This window comes from Accipiter gentilis, chromosome 4 (assembly GCF_929443795.1).
Source record: "Accipiter gentilis chromosome 4, bAccGen1.1, whole genome shotgun sequence".
NCBI lineage: Eukaryota > Metazoa > Chordata > Aves > Accipitriformes > Accipitridae > Astur > Astur gentilis.
The window spans coordinates 15,644,715-15,661,904 of NC_064883.1; the positions used below are offsets into that span (position 1 = coordinate 15,644,715).

At 41.3% G+C, this 17,190-nt stretch overlaps 1 protein-coding gene across 7 annotated transcripts in view; it reads left to right on the forward strand.

Annotated features, from left to right (window-relative positions):
• Positions 1 to 781: 781 nt before the first annotated feature.
• The window catches only part of DGKB (diacylglycerol kinase beta), a 370,440-nt gene continuing 354,031 nt past the window's right edge, over positions 782 to 17,190 (forward strand). For 5 of the 7 annotated variants that reach the window (XM_049798230.1, XM_049798234.1, XM_049798235.1 and 2 more), the window contains exon 1: positions 1,294 to 1,416. The gene's annotated coding sequence lies outside the window, so the exon portion shown is untranslated. Of the gene's footprint in view, positions 799 to 901; positions 969 to 1,293; positions 1,417 to 17,190 lie in introns of those variants that run through there. The other 2 variants (XM_049798232.1, XM_049798231.1) reach the window with 2 other exon arrangements.

Genomic DNA, 17,190 nt, shown 5'->3' on the forward strand with positions numbered 1-17,190 from the left:
GGTGAAGATGGAAGTTTGGCAGTGTTTGCACTGCTTAGAAATCTGCCAGCGTCTCGGGGGAATTTCTTTTGGTCAAGCCAAATTGCCATCACACACGCTGGCAACCTGTCAGTGAAAGTTTGACCGGCTCCCGCTTTCTGGGTCTTGGTAAGCGGGAGGCACCCACATAAAGAGATGGATTTTCATGCCATTGCTACTTTGTTCCCTCTTCTTTCTTTTCCGAGCAGATCTGCAAATTCTCACGGGCCCTAGCTTCGTTGTTGCTACCTACAGAGAGATTCCCAAACACGCGCTGGAGGAAAGCGGGGGTGGGGGGCACAGGGCAGCATTTCGTGCCGTTAAGACTCGCGAAGGTCCCTCACCAGGGACGGCCAAACGGAGGCTGCCGAGCCGGGCACGGCTGGCAGCTGCTGAAGCGGCTCCTGGACGCGGAGCCTCTCACCGGGCCGGCCTTGCCGGGGGCCAGCGGCTGTCGCGGACCGGCCGGAGCCGCGGCGGCGGGGGAGCAGCCTCCCCCGGCACCCGTGAGCCGCGGAGCACCGGCGGCGCAGCACCTGCGTGGGAGCCGCTCCCGCGACCGCCTGCCGCGGCCGCCCGCTCAGCCCCGGGCGGCAGGTGGGCGAGGGCGGGCGCCGCGCAGGTGCGCAGGTGCGCAGGGCGGGCCGCGCTCAGCCCCTCCGCGCCCCCGCGGCTGCGCGGGCGCGGCCGCTGCTACGGCCCCGCTGCCTCGTAGCGGGCGGGAGGGCGACCGGCGGCCCGGCGCGGCCGCCGCCGGCGGGGAGAGCGGCTAAACTTTGGGTAAGTGTTGCGCGGGGGCGGGCGCGGCGTTTCTGCGCGCCGGGGGGCGGGTGGAGAAGGGGGAGCGGAGCGCTGCGCGGCTCTTGCCGCACCGCCGCTCGGGCGCGGAGCGGGCGCGGGGCCGCGGAGCCGGCGGGCGGCGCCCGGGGGATGCGGCCGCCGGACAACAGGTACCGCAGCTGCGCCGGGGGCGGGAGGGGCTGCGTGCGGGAGTGTGCCTGTGCGTGTGCGCGTGTGCGTGTGTGTGTGTGGCCTGTCCCCTCCCCCCCGCCGCCCGGCCAGAAAGGGGGTGGGAGAGGTGCTGGCGCACAGCCGCTTAAAACCGCGCGGCCCGGCGGTGGCTGCCTGTTCCCGGGGGGAGGGCGGCTGCCGGGGTCCGCGCTGCGCCGCGGAGGGCGGCGGGCAGCGGGGCGGAGGGCGGCGGTGGCGGCCCCGCGGGGCCGGGCGGGCTGGGCTGCGGCAGCCGGCGGCGGCGGCGGCGGCGGCGCGGGGGGCTGGCGGCGGTGGCGCCGTCGCTGGCGGTCGCCCGGCTGGATGGCCGGTTCCCGCGGCTGCCCAGGGCGCCGGGCTCTCTCGCATCCCAGGGCCGTGCGTTTCCTCCCCCCGCATCGCACTGCAGTAAGTTCGCGAGCGGCTGGGCGGCTGAACTGGTTGCGGTCGCGGAACTGGGGGGGCCGCGTATGTGCGGGTGTGTGTACGGACGCAGCGGAGGGGCTAGGCGGAAAGTTGCAGCTAACCGTGCTGTACGGAATTCGTCACGACTCGCGGCTTTGGCTTCTGGTTAATGCCGGTTCGCCTCCCTGACCTACATCGCTTTGCTCAGCCCCGGTCGATGTCCCGACGCTGAGCGGGCTTTCGTTGGTAGCCGGGTTCGGACCGGTGGATCGCTGAAGCGGGGGGCACCGTGGGTGCGAGCATCGCGGGTGCAGGGAACAAAAGGTGCGGCTGCCAACTGAGGCTTTAAAGGCGGGTCCGCCGAAACTTTGAGTGTTGGTGTGGCAGACTGCCTGTCTGAGGGTCTCTTCAAGGGAGAATTACAGATCCTGTACTAATTGACAAAACTTTCGGGTGCCTGGAGTCAGTCTAGATACAGCTTATTCTTGTTTTGTGTGGTCCAGTGTTGGCCTGATCCATTACGTTGAAGGGATTTTTATTTGTCGGGAGTGCGTTGCGAGTATCCTGTTTTTTGAAATGGATGAAGGGTTTTCGCAGAAGATTACTGTATCGTGAGTATTTTTTTTCCCCTAGCTAAACAAGCAGATTATAGGGTCTTCAGTTAATTCTTCTTTCTACTTGACAGCTTTTCTACAAATTTAGTGAGAACTTTATTAATTTTCAAAAGCGGTTTTATCTGGTTGTTGTAAATTTAGAAAGCAGATGGAATAAGCTTTTAAAATCTGTATCATAAAATAAGAAAAAGGGAATGCAACAGGATGGGAAAAAACCAGTAATTTTTGCAGAAAAAATAGTCGGTTTTTTCTTTTTTTTTTTTTTTTTACCTAATGTAGCAAAGTGAATAGTTTTTGTTCTTTGCACTGCCACATATATTAAAATGTCATTACGTGTTAAAAAAAAAAAATCGATACCAAGAAACAAATATGTATTCCCAAATGATGGAACTTGTGCTATGCTTTATGGGTAAAATGACAGGAAAGAAGTTCCTCGTTTCTCCCCAAAGTGATGATCTAGTACTGCTCACAGCCTGAAACACCTGTGTGGTATGGAATGAAAACAATCATCAAGAAACATGGGGCATCACAAAGCAATGCTTTCCTTCTGGGGCTTCTGCTGTCCCTTGTTTATTTGTCAAGGTGGAAGGACTTTGTTGTTCATCATGTCGCGGAAGTCCTGAACAGTCTGTTGAAAGTTACTCAACAGTCCGAAATGTGCGTGGAGTGAAATATTTTATGCTACGAATTTGAAATATTTGGGGCCCAAATCTGTTAATCTAATTTATGTGCCTGCGAACAACAGAAGTTGTTGCTCTTAAGCAGGTTTAGGAGAAACTACACTTTCTTATGTTTGTTTAGGAAGAAGGAATACGTATGAACTGTTACTTACAAACTGAAGTCATCTTTTGCAAACACCTATAGGTGTCTCAAACGTTCAAAGAACAGTGCTCAGTAGCAGTGCAAAAATGAACAGGTAAGTTACTTCTGAAGAGTTTATGCAGTTTGAAAGTAACAAGGTTAGTATCTGTTTTGAGGAGCACTAGGCATCAGGTTTTTATTTATGAGGAGATTCTGCACCATTTCTGCTCCGGAACAAAATGTCATTCAGGTGACACTTTATGGGACAGGTCTAGGTACCTCTTGCCAATGGAATGAAATCACTGGAACAGGTATGAAGAGAGCGATAAAAAGGGTTGTAGGAAACCTGCTAGAGCAGCATTTTGATAAAGCAGAGTGTAAATACACTTGGGAGTAAAGGTATAGGTCAACACTGGAAAAATTCAAAGTCAGTTGGCTGGACTGGACTTATTTTGCTTTGTGCTTGTGAATGGCACCTAGAGAATGAAAGATAATGGGTTGAAGTTACAGCATGGATAGATGATACATAATGTTTCATTCTCTTTGAATTGTTTTGACCTTAGAATCCTTGTTATGGATTAGGTCATTGATAATTTACGCCTTTTGCACACAATTTTAACAAGTCTTTTAATGCCTCAATTATTTCTGATGTTTCCTTGGTTAAAGTTAACTTGGTTGTAAAGAATACTTCATGTGATGATACCTGTATTCATAGTGTATGTTCTCATCTTTTGTCATGGTGAGAGTTGCGGACCATTGTGAAAAGCACGTGACAAAATGTTCCCATCCGTATCTAGAATTATGAAAGAGTGACAACGATCATAAGGGAGAGAAAAACAGAGCAGGTCTTGTTTTGTAGTTTGGTGTGCAGGAGCAAAAGAATTTCAGCCAGACTTCACCTGGGAAGGAGAAGGAACTTGGGAAAGACTTCTGTGTTAATTTTAAAGTTCTGATGTACAATCTGGGAAACATCAACAGAGTGCAATGCTGTTGAAGAACAGGATGCTGACCTCCTGATATCATTGGTTTTGCATTCCAGCTCCCTGCTTCTTGTTGCTATCAAGTAAAGTTTGCAACCTGTTCCAGGAGTTGCCAACTGAGCTTTGTGCTACTGTCTCAAACAAAAAATAAATCAATAAAATGTCCCGGGCCTCGCTCCGGATATCATTCACAATTTTTTTTATACCTGCACAGAATGAGTTCTAAGCCTTATTCTGTAGGAATTCTAGCTTTTCACAGCCAGTTTAATCAATAGGAGATGATATAAAAGGTTAAAAAAAATTCTTTCTGTGAGAAGAATTCCCCATAAAGAATCTGTTGACCTTCAGTGGTGAGTTTCTTCAGTCAGAGAGCTCTTCTTGTCCATTGTTTCCTGCAGCACTTACAAAATAATTAGTAACAGTAATAGTAGACTTAGGACAGTTATTTGTCCATAATTGCAGTTTTTCGTAACAGTATTTTATTAATACTTTTCTCTTTGGGGACTAGCTTTATAGCTGAACCAGCAAATTCACAGTACTGGAGGAAAGCTTAAGAAGTGACATGCTGGGTCTCACTGAAAAGAATTAGATGTTTGTAGTTATTTTTGATACCTTGTCTATAAGAGTGGAAAAAGTTATAAATTTGGGCTTTGAAACTGGTATCATCAGTTTGTCAGCCTGACCTAGTTTTCATTATGCTAATGGTGCTCTTTCTACGGATACAAATGATCCGATGCAGGTAAGAGATTTAGGAAGTTGAGAAGTAAATATTTATTTATTTATTTGAAATCGGGATGAGTAACTGTCCCCAAACACCCAGTAGAACAGCTTTACGCAATCTAGAACACATTTTCCTTTTTTAATTGTTTCTGAAGAAAACAGAAGATTTCTTTGAATAATGTTTGCAGAAGTTTAGCCCTGAGGGGATATAGTCTTGTTTAGCTAGTTTGCCACAAGTTTAAAAGCTTAACAAATGTAAGTATTTGGAGGCTGTTTAATTATTTCTTGTCCAACCTCTTAATACCAGTTTGGAATGTAAATGTACAACTCTGACGCTATTGTGCTGCCCTAAACTATTTAAAAAAAATAAAAGAAAGAAAAGCAAACTTGCAAACACATTTGTCAATTCAGTGTTGCTAATTGGACTTCTAATTGCTGGGACAGATTAACTTTTTAGTTTTAGATTGTTGTTTACGATAACAATGAATAGAATGACCTTCTTTCTTGTCTGTTAATGATTTTAATTTTCAGGAATGGACCTTTTATATATGCTGGTAGAAATCTTTAGTTAATGCAAATGCCATATTTTTTTTTTTTTTTAGTTTGATTTTTGGCCACATTTTGATTACTTGGTTTGAAATTGTTGTGATTTTTTTCATTAGATGTTCAATGGGATGTCTAGTGCGCAGTAGTAGTAATTAGCAGTTGACTCTCTAGTCCTTACAGTAGGAAGAATCCCAACAGATGCAAAATGAAGTTTTCACACAAGTCATGTGTTGCACTGTGTGCATCGAACTCTGTGAGACTTCTGCTGTGGAATAGTACTTCGCTTCCCTTTTGGATTGTCTTGTGGGACATTACGAAGAATACCAATGTATGGTATTGTGGTGGTTTATTCAGGGAACGTGGAGAACACGCACAGATAAGAGAAACTTGATCCTTTTTTTCCTTTGTCTTGTGAAATGTGTTGTGTAAAGGAAAAACAACTAGTCAGATTTATTCTGTTTGGTCTAAATGTGTCTCCAGGTGGATGCTTCTGATGCTTACACTGATTCAAGTTTGGAAATTATCTGAAATCAATCCTGAACACTGTTGAAAGACACATGGCTTTTTCATGCAGTTACATATTTGTATGTTTGTGGTCTTAAATGGTTGACAAGCTAAATTTAAGCAAAAGATAGAATTGGCAAATACTAAGGCAGCTGTATCGGCCCAGGAAAGAATTGTAGATGATGTAAAATCAGCAAGTTTTCCTGTCTTGTCTTCTGAAAGGTAAAGAAGTGGTGTCTTCTAAATCTGGTACATACAAGCTATGGCCTAGGCATAAGCTCTATGAACCACTGGATCCCAAGAGTCAAGAGTCTGCTGTTTTTTTCCTCTGGAATCTTTTGCCTTTTTAATGGTGGATTTTCTCATGTTTCCTGCATGAATGGTTGTATTCATCAACTGAATGGGAGGTAATAGGATAAGTCCAGAAAGATGTTTTTAAGAAGGGAAGAAGGAAAAAAGAAAAAAAAATTAAAAAAGGAAGGTAACAGAATTAATAGCAAAAAAAAAAAGATATTGAAGTAGATTAAATCAGCTGAATGTGTGATTACAGACAGGAATAATTAAGCATGCAAAGGGGAATTTAATGGTTACTGTTATTATTTTCTCCCCCCCCCCGCAAGGGTAGTCTTCAAAGAAAATAATTTTTTAAAGTTTAAGAGAATTTAAGCTAGTGAATTCTGCAAAAAGGTTTTAGGATTAGAAATGTAAAACTTGGATGAAGCTCTTTAATATAGCCGGGATGCTGCTTCCCTGTACTCCCAGAACTTTTTTCTCAAGTTTTTTTTTACTTTGGTTATTTCCTCATATTTTGATAATTTAGTCATTATTTAGAGTTAAAAATTTTGATAATGTTCAAAATATACATAAATGGGACTAATCTGTCCTATATTCAGTATGTAAATACCATCTGGTTACCTTCTGTCTCTCCTGTTATTGCTAATGGAAACACAAAAGCACCTGCTGGGGGAAATTTTAATTTTAAGATCAGCATCCTGTATAGGTCAGTTGAAGTACATTCCGGATGTATCCAGGTCTCTCAATGCATTATAAAGGGTGCCTGGCTGGGATGACTCTTTCACAGTTTAAGGTCTAATTTTAAGGCATCCAGCTTTGGGTGAGATAAATTGTACCCTTGGGTATACTCTCAACTAGAAGCAAAAGTGTAAGGGAGAACCGAACTCCTAAGAATGTATCAAATCTTCTCCATGCATTACTGAAAATAAACAAGAAGTAAAATAGTCTTAAAAAAAAGTAGTTGCTTAGAATGGGCCACATACCAGAAGTTAAATATCAAAGGACCTATTTTTAAATGTATCTAAATAAACAAGTACTTTGGAGCATTTCCATTTTTCTTCATGTCCTAAAAGAATGGCTATGATATGCTTTTATCAAAAAAGGCTCTGTCTTAATTCCTTATTGTTAGAAAATATTTCAGTAACACTTTTTAATGGAAAATAAAATTATAGAATTTTCTGAAACTCTAGATTTACTTTGAAACCACAAAGCCTTGCTCAGGAATTTGGTTTTACTTTGTTCTACATGTCTTACAAATTGGAAAAACTTTGATGGCTGTGCCTGGGTTTATCCTCATACGCTGTTGCAAATTTAAAATTGTATAGTAGTATGATGACTTCTGCTCAGGAGAGGCAGTGGGTCATTTTGCCCTTTTTCTACTGTAAAAGCACTTACAAAAAGGTTTGTGCTTAAACAGTCTTACACCTTCTATGTCAAAGAACTCAAACCTTCTAAACAATGTGATCTTTCATATAACGGAGAGAGAAAACTTTGTACTGCCCTTTTTTAGGCTTAGCACTGTTGACACAACTGTTTCTTCATAAAAATAAAATGGCTGGAGGAATCCTGGGGAAACCTCCCAGCTTTGAAGCTTAGGTGGTGTTAATCATAGTAGATTACTCTGATAAGAATATTCATTTACTTCCTTTTTAAATTTAAAATGACAAGTGGTTATTTGGTCTTCCTTACATAGTAAAATACCATATTCAGTTATGAAACTTTTTTGCCTTTGTGAATTCAAAATAATGACTCATAGAAAAGCTTTATATTCTGTCAAAGACTGTTTCCTATAAATAATTTAGGCATCCAGAAACTATAAAAACAGCTTGTGAGGTTACTTGTATGAGTGATCAAGATATTTTTCTACCCTGTGTTACACAGTGCACCGGTATGGTGAGTTTTTCCATGCCTCTGTTGGTGTTCAGAAAAATGATCTTGATGGATGATCTGGTTCTTGTATCTAGTTGCATCTCTAATGAACAAGAGGAAATTCAAGTCTCTAGTAAGGATTTCTGTGTGTTCTTATTCAGGTCTGATGAGCTGGAGGTCAGTGTAGATCATCTGTCAATGACAGAAGAGTTTGTAGACTCATATAAATACACTTTTACAAGTAACAGTAACATATTCAACCATATTTCAGTGTAGTTTAATGAGCAGATAGCTGTAGAGGACAGTGATAAGAATATATGAACCATATTGAAGATCTTTTACTTCTGAAGAGCACTCCTTCAGGGTTTAGACCATACTCTCTGTGACCTTATTTCTGTTCAGGACACATTCCTGATCAACTCTGGTCTCTCAGTGAAGCTTTTTCATTTCAGATCCTACATTAGTGACTCTCAAAATGCTGTCTAGCTAAAGGAAGAGATGACCTCCTACCCTTTCAGTATCCTAACATGATGATGTATTAAGATGGTGAATTCTGCGTGATTAGTCCAGGACCCTAACTAAAAGCATAACCACTGCTATGGGGGTGGAGTAATGCTTTCATTATTTGGAAACCTTGAAAACTTCTTTAATTCATCCTTAATTCATCTACCATCTTAAGATAAAATTAAATGAAAGCATTATTTGCAAATAAAAAATAAACTACTGTGAAGCATGGATTTATAATGACAGTGATTACAGAACTGAAAGATATTCTTGCTTTGTTTACTTGTACTAAAAATTAGATCTAAATCTTCTATGTATCCTGACAAGGTACAACTCCTTAGATTTGCTGTGAGGTCAAGGTCTGATTTGTCTTGCATTATTTACATTCCTGGCTGGCTTTCACTGGAGACCATCACAGGCAGGAAAAGTTTGCCAATTCTTCTACATATTTCTTGGCACGCTCTGCAGTTTTCATTCAGATTCAAATGCTTCATCCCTTCCCCTTAGAGATTATTAATCTTTAATTTATTCAGGAAAAGTTTCAGCACTCCTCCCCTTGTCTTGTTTACTGCTCTCATTCCGTGGAAATGCAAATATGTGTTCAGCAGAGCAGGTGCCATCTCTTTTAAAATCTGTGAGCAAATGATTAACCCATGGAGGAATAAAATGCTGTTTCTTTCCAGGGAAGTTGATACGTGTATCCCAATATGAGGTGTACTTGCTGAACCTTGTGTTTTCATATCAACATGTACGTTGTTAACCCTGCTTGATATTAACATATGAATATGAATCACATGTGTAGCTCATTATTGCATGTTGATATCAAAATTCATTTTTGTCCTGTTTAGGCTGATTGAGTCCCAATTCTATGTTTGAGGGGTACATTAACACTTAGAGTTGTATAGGACCTCTATAAATAGACCCTGTATGTCTACTTTCTTTATAGAACCTAAATGTCTTGAACACTTAAAAGCAGTATCTACTACATCTGTTTAAATGTTTTGGGGATATGCAAAAAATGGTAAGGCTGTTTAAAGAGAAATTCCTTGTGAAAAGCACAAAGTTTGGAGAGATTTTAAACTGTTAAAAAATCAAGCACCTGAATGCAGGATAGCTGTGGTGATGATCTTCAACCTGTGGGTGTTGTAGGAGGGAAGATAATACTTACCTTGTCTTCAACAATGTTGTCGTTTCTGCAGATTTAACACAAATTTCACTGAATATTTCTTTTTTTGGTTAACCTAATTGAATTGAAGAAGGGAAGGGAAAGAAAAAGTTCATGTGAGGATATCCTTTCTGTCTTATTACTTTAAATGCCCCGTAATACCCTTAAATACCTTAAAATGGATGTTAGCAGCCTAATGTGAAGACCTTAACTATTGTTGTTAAGTTTTTCATGGAGAAGAATCATACGTATGGTAGATAGGTTCTTCTGAAGAGTTGATAATTCAGATTCCATTCCTCAATATAGCCACAGTGGGATTCTGTAAATGCCTGCAAGCACAACTAGAACTTAAAGGGATGTTTTGCATTAGTTATTATGTAGTTATTTTTTAAAACTATGCATATTGCCCGTAAAACCTGTTGTTTGCGTGCCCCAACATTTATGGGAAGTGTGTGCTGTATGTGTGGCAAGTGAACACACCCAGTACAGTGCATGGTAACCATTGTAGCATTTACTTTTTTTCAGAGCAAAGTCGTTACTACTAGCCAGTTTTGTCTGGACTTTTCATTTCTGTGGAGTCATATTCTGCACATGGTCCTTAAACTTCACTGTGGTTTATTCGTACCCATGTTGAGACAAGGCACTATTAGCAGGACAGGTGAATGGGATCATTCTTCATCCCGCTTCTTAGAAGCATAAGGATAGTTTTACTGGATCAGACTAGAAGTCTGTCTGGGCTGTTATGCTGTCTCCTAACAATGATTACGAAGGGAAGAATATAAGAATAGTATGAGCATCTCCAGAGCATTACTGCAGGCTCTGACACTCTATACATGTTTATTATTTTACAGATTTCTGCCATATCCTATTGCTTCTTTTTGAAGCTAGATGAATTCTAGTATAATCTTTTGTTCCTTATGGGCAGGTTGCTCCATCTTTTTGTCCTTTTCTTTCTCCAGTTCTATTCTAATCAATTTGAAAAATCCAAACCCTCTATATGTTATTCAAAATGCAAGTGTACCAGGGATCTATACAATGGAATAAATTGTTTTATTCTGTGTTCCTTTCTGAATACTTTTTTTTTTTTTTGAATGCTGCTGAGCACTGATCTGGTGTTTTGTGATTATAATTCCAAAATTTCATTTCTGAGTGATAACTCATCACTGATGAGCTCACTACTCATCACTTTAAGTGTACAGGTAGGATTTTTTTTTTCCTATGTGCTACTTTATATTCATCAAAGCTGAGGCTTGTGAGACAATTCCAGTGGGAAGTGGAGGGCAGCATAAGCAAGCAAGAGAAAGACGAGTCAGGCTATTGTGGGATTTAGTGTCTATATTATACCTAAATTCTGTTTCAACTCTCTCAATCTTTTCCTGTATCTGTCCTTAAAAGCATTATGGTGTCTGTGTTTCCTTGTTATGGGTATAATAACAAATAGAAGAACGACTTGATCATCCATTGGAAATGGGTTGTTTTTCTTTATGCAAAAAAGAAGATAGTGAACTTAAAATTATTTAAAAGATAAACTTCATACCAGTCTAATAAATCACATCTCTTGGGTAAAATTACTCATTTAAAGAATCATTAGAAATAGAAGTATGTTTTAAAAAAATATTAAATGGTTAAAAACCATAAAAAATGGTTAAAAACCATTTTTAAAATGGTTTAGCTTTTTTGTTTTTCTGTGTGTGCTAGTCTTCTAATCATAACCTAATACAAAATAAGATAAAATGGTTAACCTTCTGCTGCAGAATACATAAATACCTTGACTTTGTCCATTTAAAACATGGTTCTGTATATGGAAGTATGTATACATTCTATCTAGTTTTAAATTGACTACATGCTGAATGTGCCAGCAAACTTTCATTGTATGTTGGGAACATGATTAAATTTATAGCTGTCAGAAGGTATCTATTACAGTTTAATTACTTACAGGAATTGAAGTTTTGAGGTGGTAGTTAGAGGAGCAGTTCCCAAACAAGTGACTAACCCTAAATGGGATCACACTAGTTCTGGATGAAGTCCAAAACTTGACAGAAATGTTATTTTTATCTAGATCATATGCCCAACAGCAGTGGAGTGCGTTAAGTAAGTGGTACTCTGTGTGTATTATTTCTAAGTAATTGACTGTATATTACAATATTACTACTATTTAAAGAAATCAACATCACCGTATTTGTTCTCTTTCAATTGACTAATATAGCAGTGGGAACAAGGACCTGGAATGGGTCACATGGACCATTGTGTCTAGTCATTTATAGCTTCAGGAAACCATGTCATAGATGCTTCATTCAGGTGGGGTTCACTGAGCATCAATTTTGCATATCCTTACCACAAGCCACAGAATGTTTCCCTGCATTCTAAAAAATAACTAAGATTTATAATACAAAACCAAGACATTAAAACATTAATGCTACAAGAAGAAAGAAGGAAAAATACTGAGATAATTTTGGTTTAGAATAAAACATAATACTTTGGTTATGTTTGTATGCCTTCTGTGCTCATCTGTGAAGATACTTAAGCAAAGTGGTTACTGTCATAATTTTTTTAAGGTCTGCTATTTTAAATTTAAGTATTGGAGAAGGTGGGAACAATATTACCTTTTATTTGAAAGTGTGACTGTTCTCATTGGGAGTCTGTTTCCAAGAACTGTACTTCCATGAAGTTGGTGATTACACTTAATTGAAGAAACTACATTTCCCATAAATTATTCTGTATGCACGACTTGTCATTATAAATAATGCTTGTAAATAATAGTGCTTATAAATAATATAGTATATAGCCTTGCATTACATCATTTCTTTAATCCTTTAGTAGGAGTTACAGTTCTGTGACATGTTATATGAATCTAAGTGAAATACTGTCCAGTATTTCATAGGTAGTCTGAAGTAATGAGATAGACTGGTGCCACCCCGTTAGGTGTACAGTATAACAATTTACATTACAAAGGAATCCAAGCAATTTTAGCTCAATTAGAGATGTATTTAATAATAACCACTGCAATGTTCTGGGCTAGTAAAATTAATGAATAACGATCACTATCAAATGTCAGTGTGTTATTCTGTGGATCTGAACTTGCAAAGGTGAATATGCAATAGTAAATGAGGAGGGCTGATGCTGTTGGACTCCAGTTACTACTTTTTTTTAAAGTTCACTTATTCTGAAAATACTGAGGTAGGCTGAGCAATGTTTCCTATACTTTGAAGTTTTGAAGGAAAAATGATGTATAGTATAAAATCAATGCATCATAATGCTGACTCTTGAGATGTGACCTCTGGTATTGTGGGTATCTTGGCAAAACTTATCAAATTTATTTTTTCTGTATTTCCCCTAAGCTATATTTTTGTTATGACCCTCATAGCAGATGCATAGAAAGCATATGCAGGCAGCTTCTAACCTACTGATATTCTGAGGGAATTATGTTAGGATTTAGACCAAGATGAAGTCATGCCTCTTGAACTGCCAATCATCTTCCTTCTGTGTGTGGAGCTGCTGCTGACGTACGTGGGAGTTTCACTTGTGTGCAGGTCGTGGTATGTAGTCCTTGAGAGAGGCTTCAGTTAAGTGATGTGTGGTCAGTAACATGCAAATTTGTAGTGAGGTGTAGTTGAAATGCCCTGCTGCAGCCATAACTTCATTCATTTTGGAGAACTGAAACAAGATGATGTGTGGATCTAATCTTTAATTAGTTTTATAACCTTCAGATCTTTAGGTGATTTTCCTCATAATTGACTTGCACATAAAAGAAGATGTATGTGCAGATGTGAATATAATGTAAATTTTTTGATTTTTACTACAATAAAAATATGCTTGAACTTTCTTTTTTATTATTTCTCTATTTGTCTGGACCTTGCTATATTGGAACAGTGCCTACAACTCTGCTTTCTAGGAATATGTAAAATATATACATTAATTCTTAGAAAATGAGTAGTTCGGTCATCAGTCTCCAGATATGGCCCTTTTGTTCTTGATCACTGTTGTTCCTCTACTCTGCTGTATGTTATTAATCAACTATGTATTACACCATAGGTTTTTCTGTTGCATTGGTGCCATAGCGGTAAGAATCTTAGAGGTACAGAAACATACTAATATAATTTAGGGAATATTTTAGTAACAGTTATATATATATTTTATTATTTTTTATGCTACATGGAAATATATATTCAGTGATACATATAAGAGTTTTGTAAATTAAAAATGTTAATCTATGTGTGTAAGCTTCTTCCTAGAAGCTTTCCTCAGTGAAATGTGCGACAGAAGGTGAGCTCAGCTCAGTTACTCCCTTTGTTGTCCACCCGTTTTTTATAGTGTTCTGGAAAAAATTCCTGTTGCATTTCCTAAAAAGGCCACCAGAAAAGCAACTGAGGAAAATTCCAACCATGTCTGTCTTGTACCCGTCTCACATCCTCTAACTGCTGCTGCAGCCCTTTTTTTAAATCTCTGTTGCTGTCTCCTCACTTTCCATGTCCTTGAGCTGTTCCTGCTGTTTCTCTTCCACTGGATGTTGATAGTGCACTCAGGGGATTAGGAACTGCGAAGGTGGGAGCTGCTTGTGCTGGTCTCAAAGGCTGATGGGGCACTGCCAGTGGCGATCCCAGTGGAAGTGACTGCAGCAGAGAGAAACTGAATTTCTACTTGGCCAGTTAGCTATTTTGAGATATTTTTTGTTATTTGGGTTTTTGGGTTTTGGTAGGGTTTTTTTCCCCTTTTCCTAAAGACTGGGGAGAACTGGTGTGTATAGGGAATGAAGAGAAAAAAAAGAGGGAGAATTATAAAATCTGTATCTTTCTTTTTAAATACTTATTGCCTTGAACAGATGGTGAGGGCTTCCCCCCTTCCCTCCCCCCCCCCCCCCCCCTTCTGAAATGGAATTCCAGTAAAAATTTAGGGTGCCTCCATGTGGTCTAAGCTCCAGGTTTGACTTAACTGTGCATCTTTTCTTGCAATTTATGTGAATATCAGGTTTGGTTTGTATGGACGCAGTATAGGGGAAAGTGATTTGCTAGCATCTGCTTACCACCATCCTGGTGGGCAGGTGCTAACAGGATTGTCATATGCACAGTCATGCTTGATTTGCATTTTATTTCAGAGTGTTTTGGGTGTATTTCCATTTCAAAATATTTACTTTTCTACTTGGGATGATTACAGCAGTTAGTGATATGCAAAAAATCAATCTGTGCTCCTGTTTATCAAGTGCTGGGGCTAAAATTCCAGCATTGTGTGAAAGCGAGCAGGTCCTAGGCAAAGATGCTTAGGGCTGAGTGAATCTTTGCTTTTACACGAAGGAATGGACTGTATTATTTTGTGGAAGTTGCACTCCGTGAGGATTGCTTCTTCAGAGAGTCAAAGTGCTACTGATAAAGATAGTTTGCGAGAGTAGACAACAGATTGACTGCCAGAGCAAAGTGGCAGGAAAAGTTGGTAGGAACAACCTCATGCAACCAAATAAAATCTGTCACTGGCGCTTTTTTTCTTTCCCCCTCTTTTTTTTGTGTCCGTGGGGAGAGATGCTTAGAATCATTTTCCTGGGAGGTAAAAGGACAAAAGCACAGTGGGAAATGGTTGTGTGGGTTTGAGAGATGCTCTGGAAATGCTGTTGTGTTTTTTGGGAAAACCTGTTGACCTGAGTGGAAATCTCATGACCACATCCTGCACAGGCAGAACAGGAAAACTGCAGCTGCTGCCGGCTCCTCTTGTGCTGTGGAGGGAGGGACAAGAATATGAGAATGAGAGGTAAATGATTCAAGATGGGCACATTCCTCCTCAAGGGTGAAAGGAGCCAGGATAGCTGTCAGTCTGCGATCAAGGTGATGTGCTGTGGCTTTGGAACAGGTAGAGCAAGGAATTCTTTGTTTGAGGGCATAAACTAAGTCCTTGGTGAATACCAGAGCACAAGAGGAACAAAATGTTGTGGTGAGTGTTTGAGCAACATCCGGTTACACAGATGTGAAATGGTGCTCAGAAGAAAGAAGCACACTGGGATCTGAGCAGTCAGGGATCAGGTTAAGAAAAATGAAAGCCCTGATAGAATTAAATCTGGCCAGGGAAATCAAGGGAAACAAGAAAAGCTTTTATAGGTACAGCAGTGATTTAAAGGAAGACTAGGGAAAATGTGGGCTGTCTCCAGTAGGAAATGGGAGACCTGGTTACCCAGGACATGGAGAAGGCTGAGGTACTCAGTGACTTTTTTGCCTCGGTCTTCACTGGCACGTGCTCCAGCCACACAACCCAAGATGCAGAAGGCAAAGGCAGGGACTGGGAGAATGAAGAACCACCCACTGTAGGAGTAGATCAGGTTCAAGACCATCTGAGGAACCTGAAGGTGCACAAGTCCATGGGACCGGATGAGATGCATCCATGAGTCATGAGGGAACTGGCAGATGAAGTGGCTAAACCACTGTCCATCATATTTTAGAAGTTGTGGTGGTCCAGGGAAGTTCCCACTGACTGGAAAAAGGGAAGCATAACCCCTGTTTTTAAAAAGGGCAAAAAAGAAGACCTGGGGAATTGCAGGCCAGTCAGTCTTACCTCTGTGCCTGGCAAGGTCATGGAGCGGATCCTCCTGGAAACTATGCTTAAGGCACATGGAGAATAAGGAGGTGATTGGTGAAAGCCAACATGGCTTCACTAAAGGCAAGTCATGCCTGACAAATTTGGGAGTCTTTTATGACAGGGTTACAGTGTTGGTGAATAAGGGAAGAGCAACTGATGTCATCTACCTGGACTTGTGCAAAGCATTTGATGCTGTCCTGCACAATATCCTTGTCTCTAAATTGGAGAGACATGGATTTGATGGATGGACCACTTGGTGGATAAGGAATTGGCTGGATGGTCACACTCAAAGAGTTGCAGTCAATGGCTCAATGTCCAAGTGGAGAGTAGTGACAAGTGGCATTCCTCAGGGGTCAGTATTGGGACCGGCACTGTTTAACATCTTTGTTGGTGACATGGACAGTGGCATTGAGCACACCCTGAGCAAGTTTGCCAATGACACCAAGCTGTGTGGTGTGGTCAATATGCTGGAGGGAAGGGATGCCATTCAGAGGGACCTTGACAGTCTTGAGAGGTGGGGCCATGCAAACCTCATGAAGTTCAACAAGGCCAAGCGCAAGGTGCTGTGCATGAGTCAGGGCAATCCCAAGCACAAATACAGGCTGGGCGATGAGTGGGTTGAGAGCAGCCCTGCAGAGAAGGACTTGGGGGTATTAGTGAATGAAAAACTGAGTATGAGCCAGCAATGTGCACCTGCAGCCCAGAAAGCCAGTCGCATTCTGGGCTGCATCAGAAGTGTGGCTAGCAGGTAGAGGGAAGTGATTCTCCCCCTCTACTCCACTCTTGTGAGGCCCCACCTGGAATACTGAGTTCAGCTCTGGGGCCCCCAATGTAAGAAATATCGACCTGCTTGAGCGGCTCTGGAAGAGGGCTGTGAAGATGATCGGGGGCTGGAGCACCTCCCCTGTGAGGATAAGTTGAGACAGTTGAGGTTGTTTAACCAGGAGCAGAGAAGGCTTTGAGGAGACCTTATAGCGGCCTTCCAGTACTTAAAGGGGGCCTACAAGAAAGATGGGGAGGGACTCTTTATCAGGGAGTGTAGTGATAGAATGAGGGGTAATGGTTTTAAACTGAAAGAGGGTAGATTTAGATTAGATATTGGGAAGAAATTCTTTACTGTGAGGGTGGTGAGGCACTTGAACAGGTTGCTCAGAGAGGTTGTGGGTGCCCCAGCCCTGGTAGTGTTCAAGGCCAGGTTGGATGGGGCTTTGAGCAACCTGGTCTA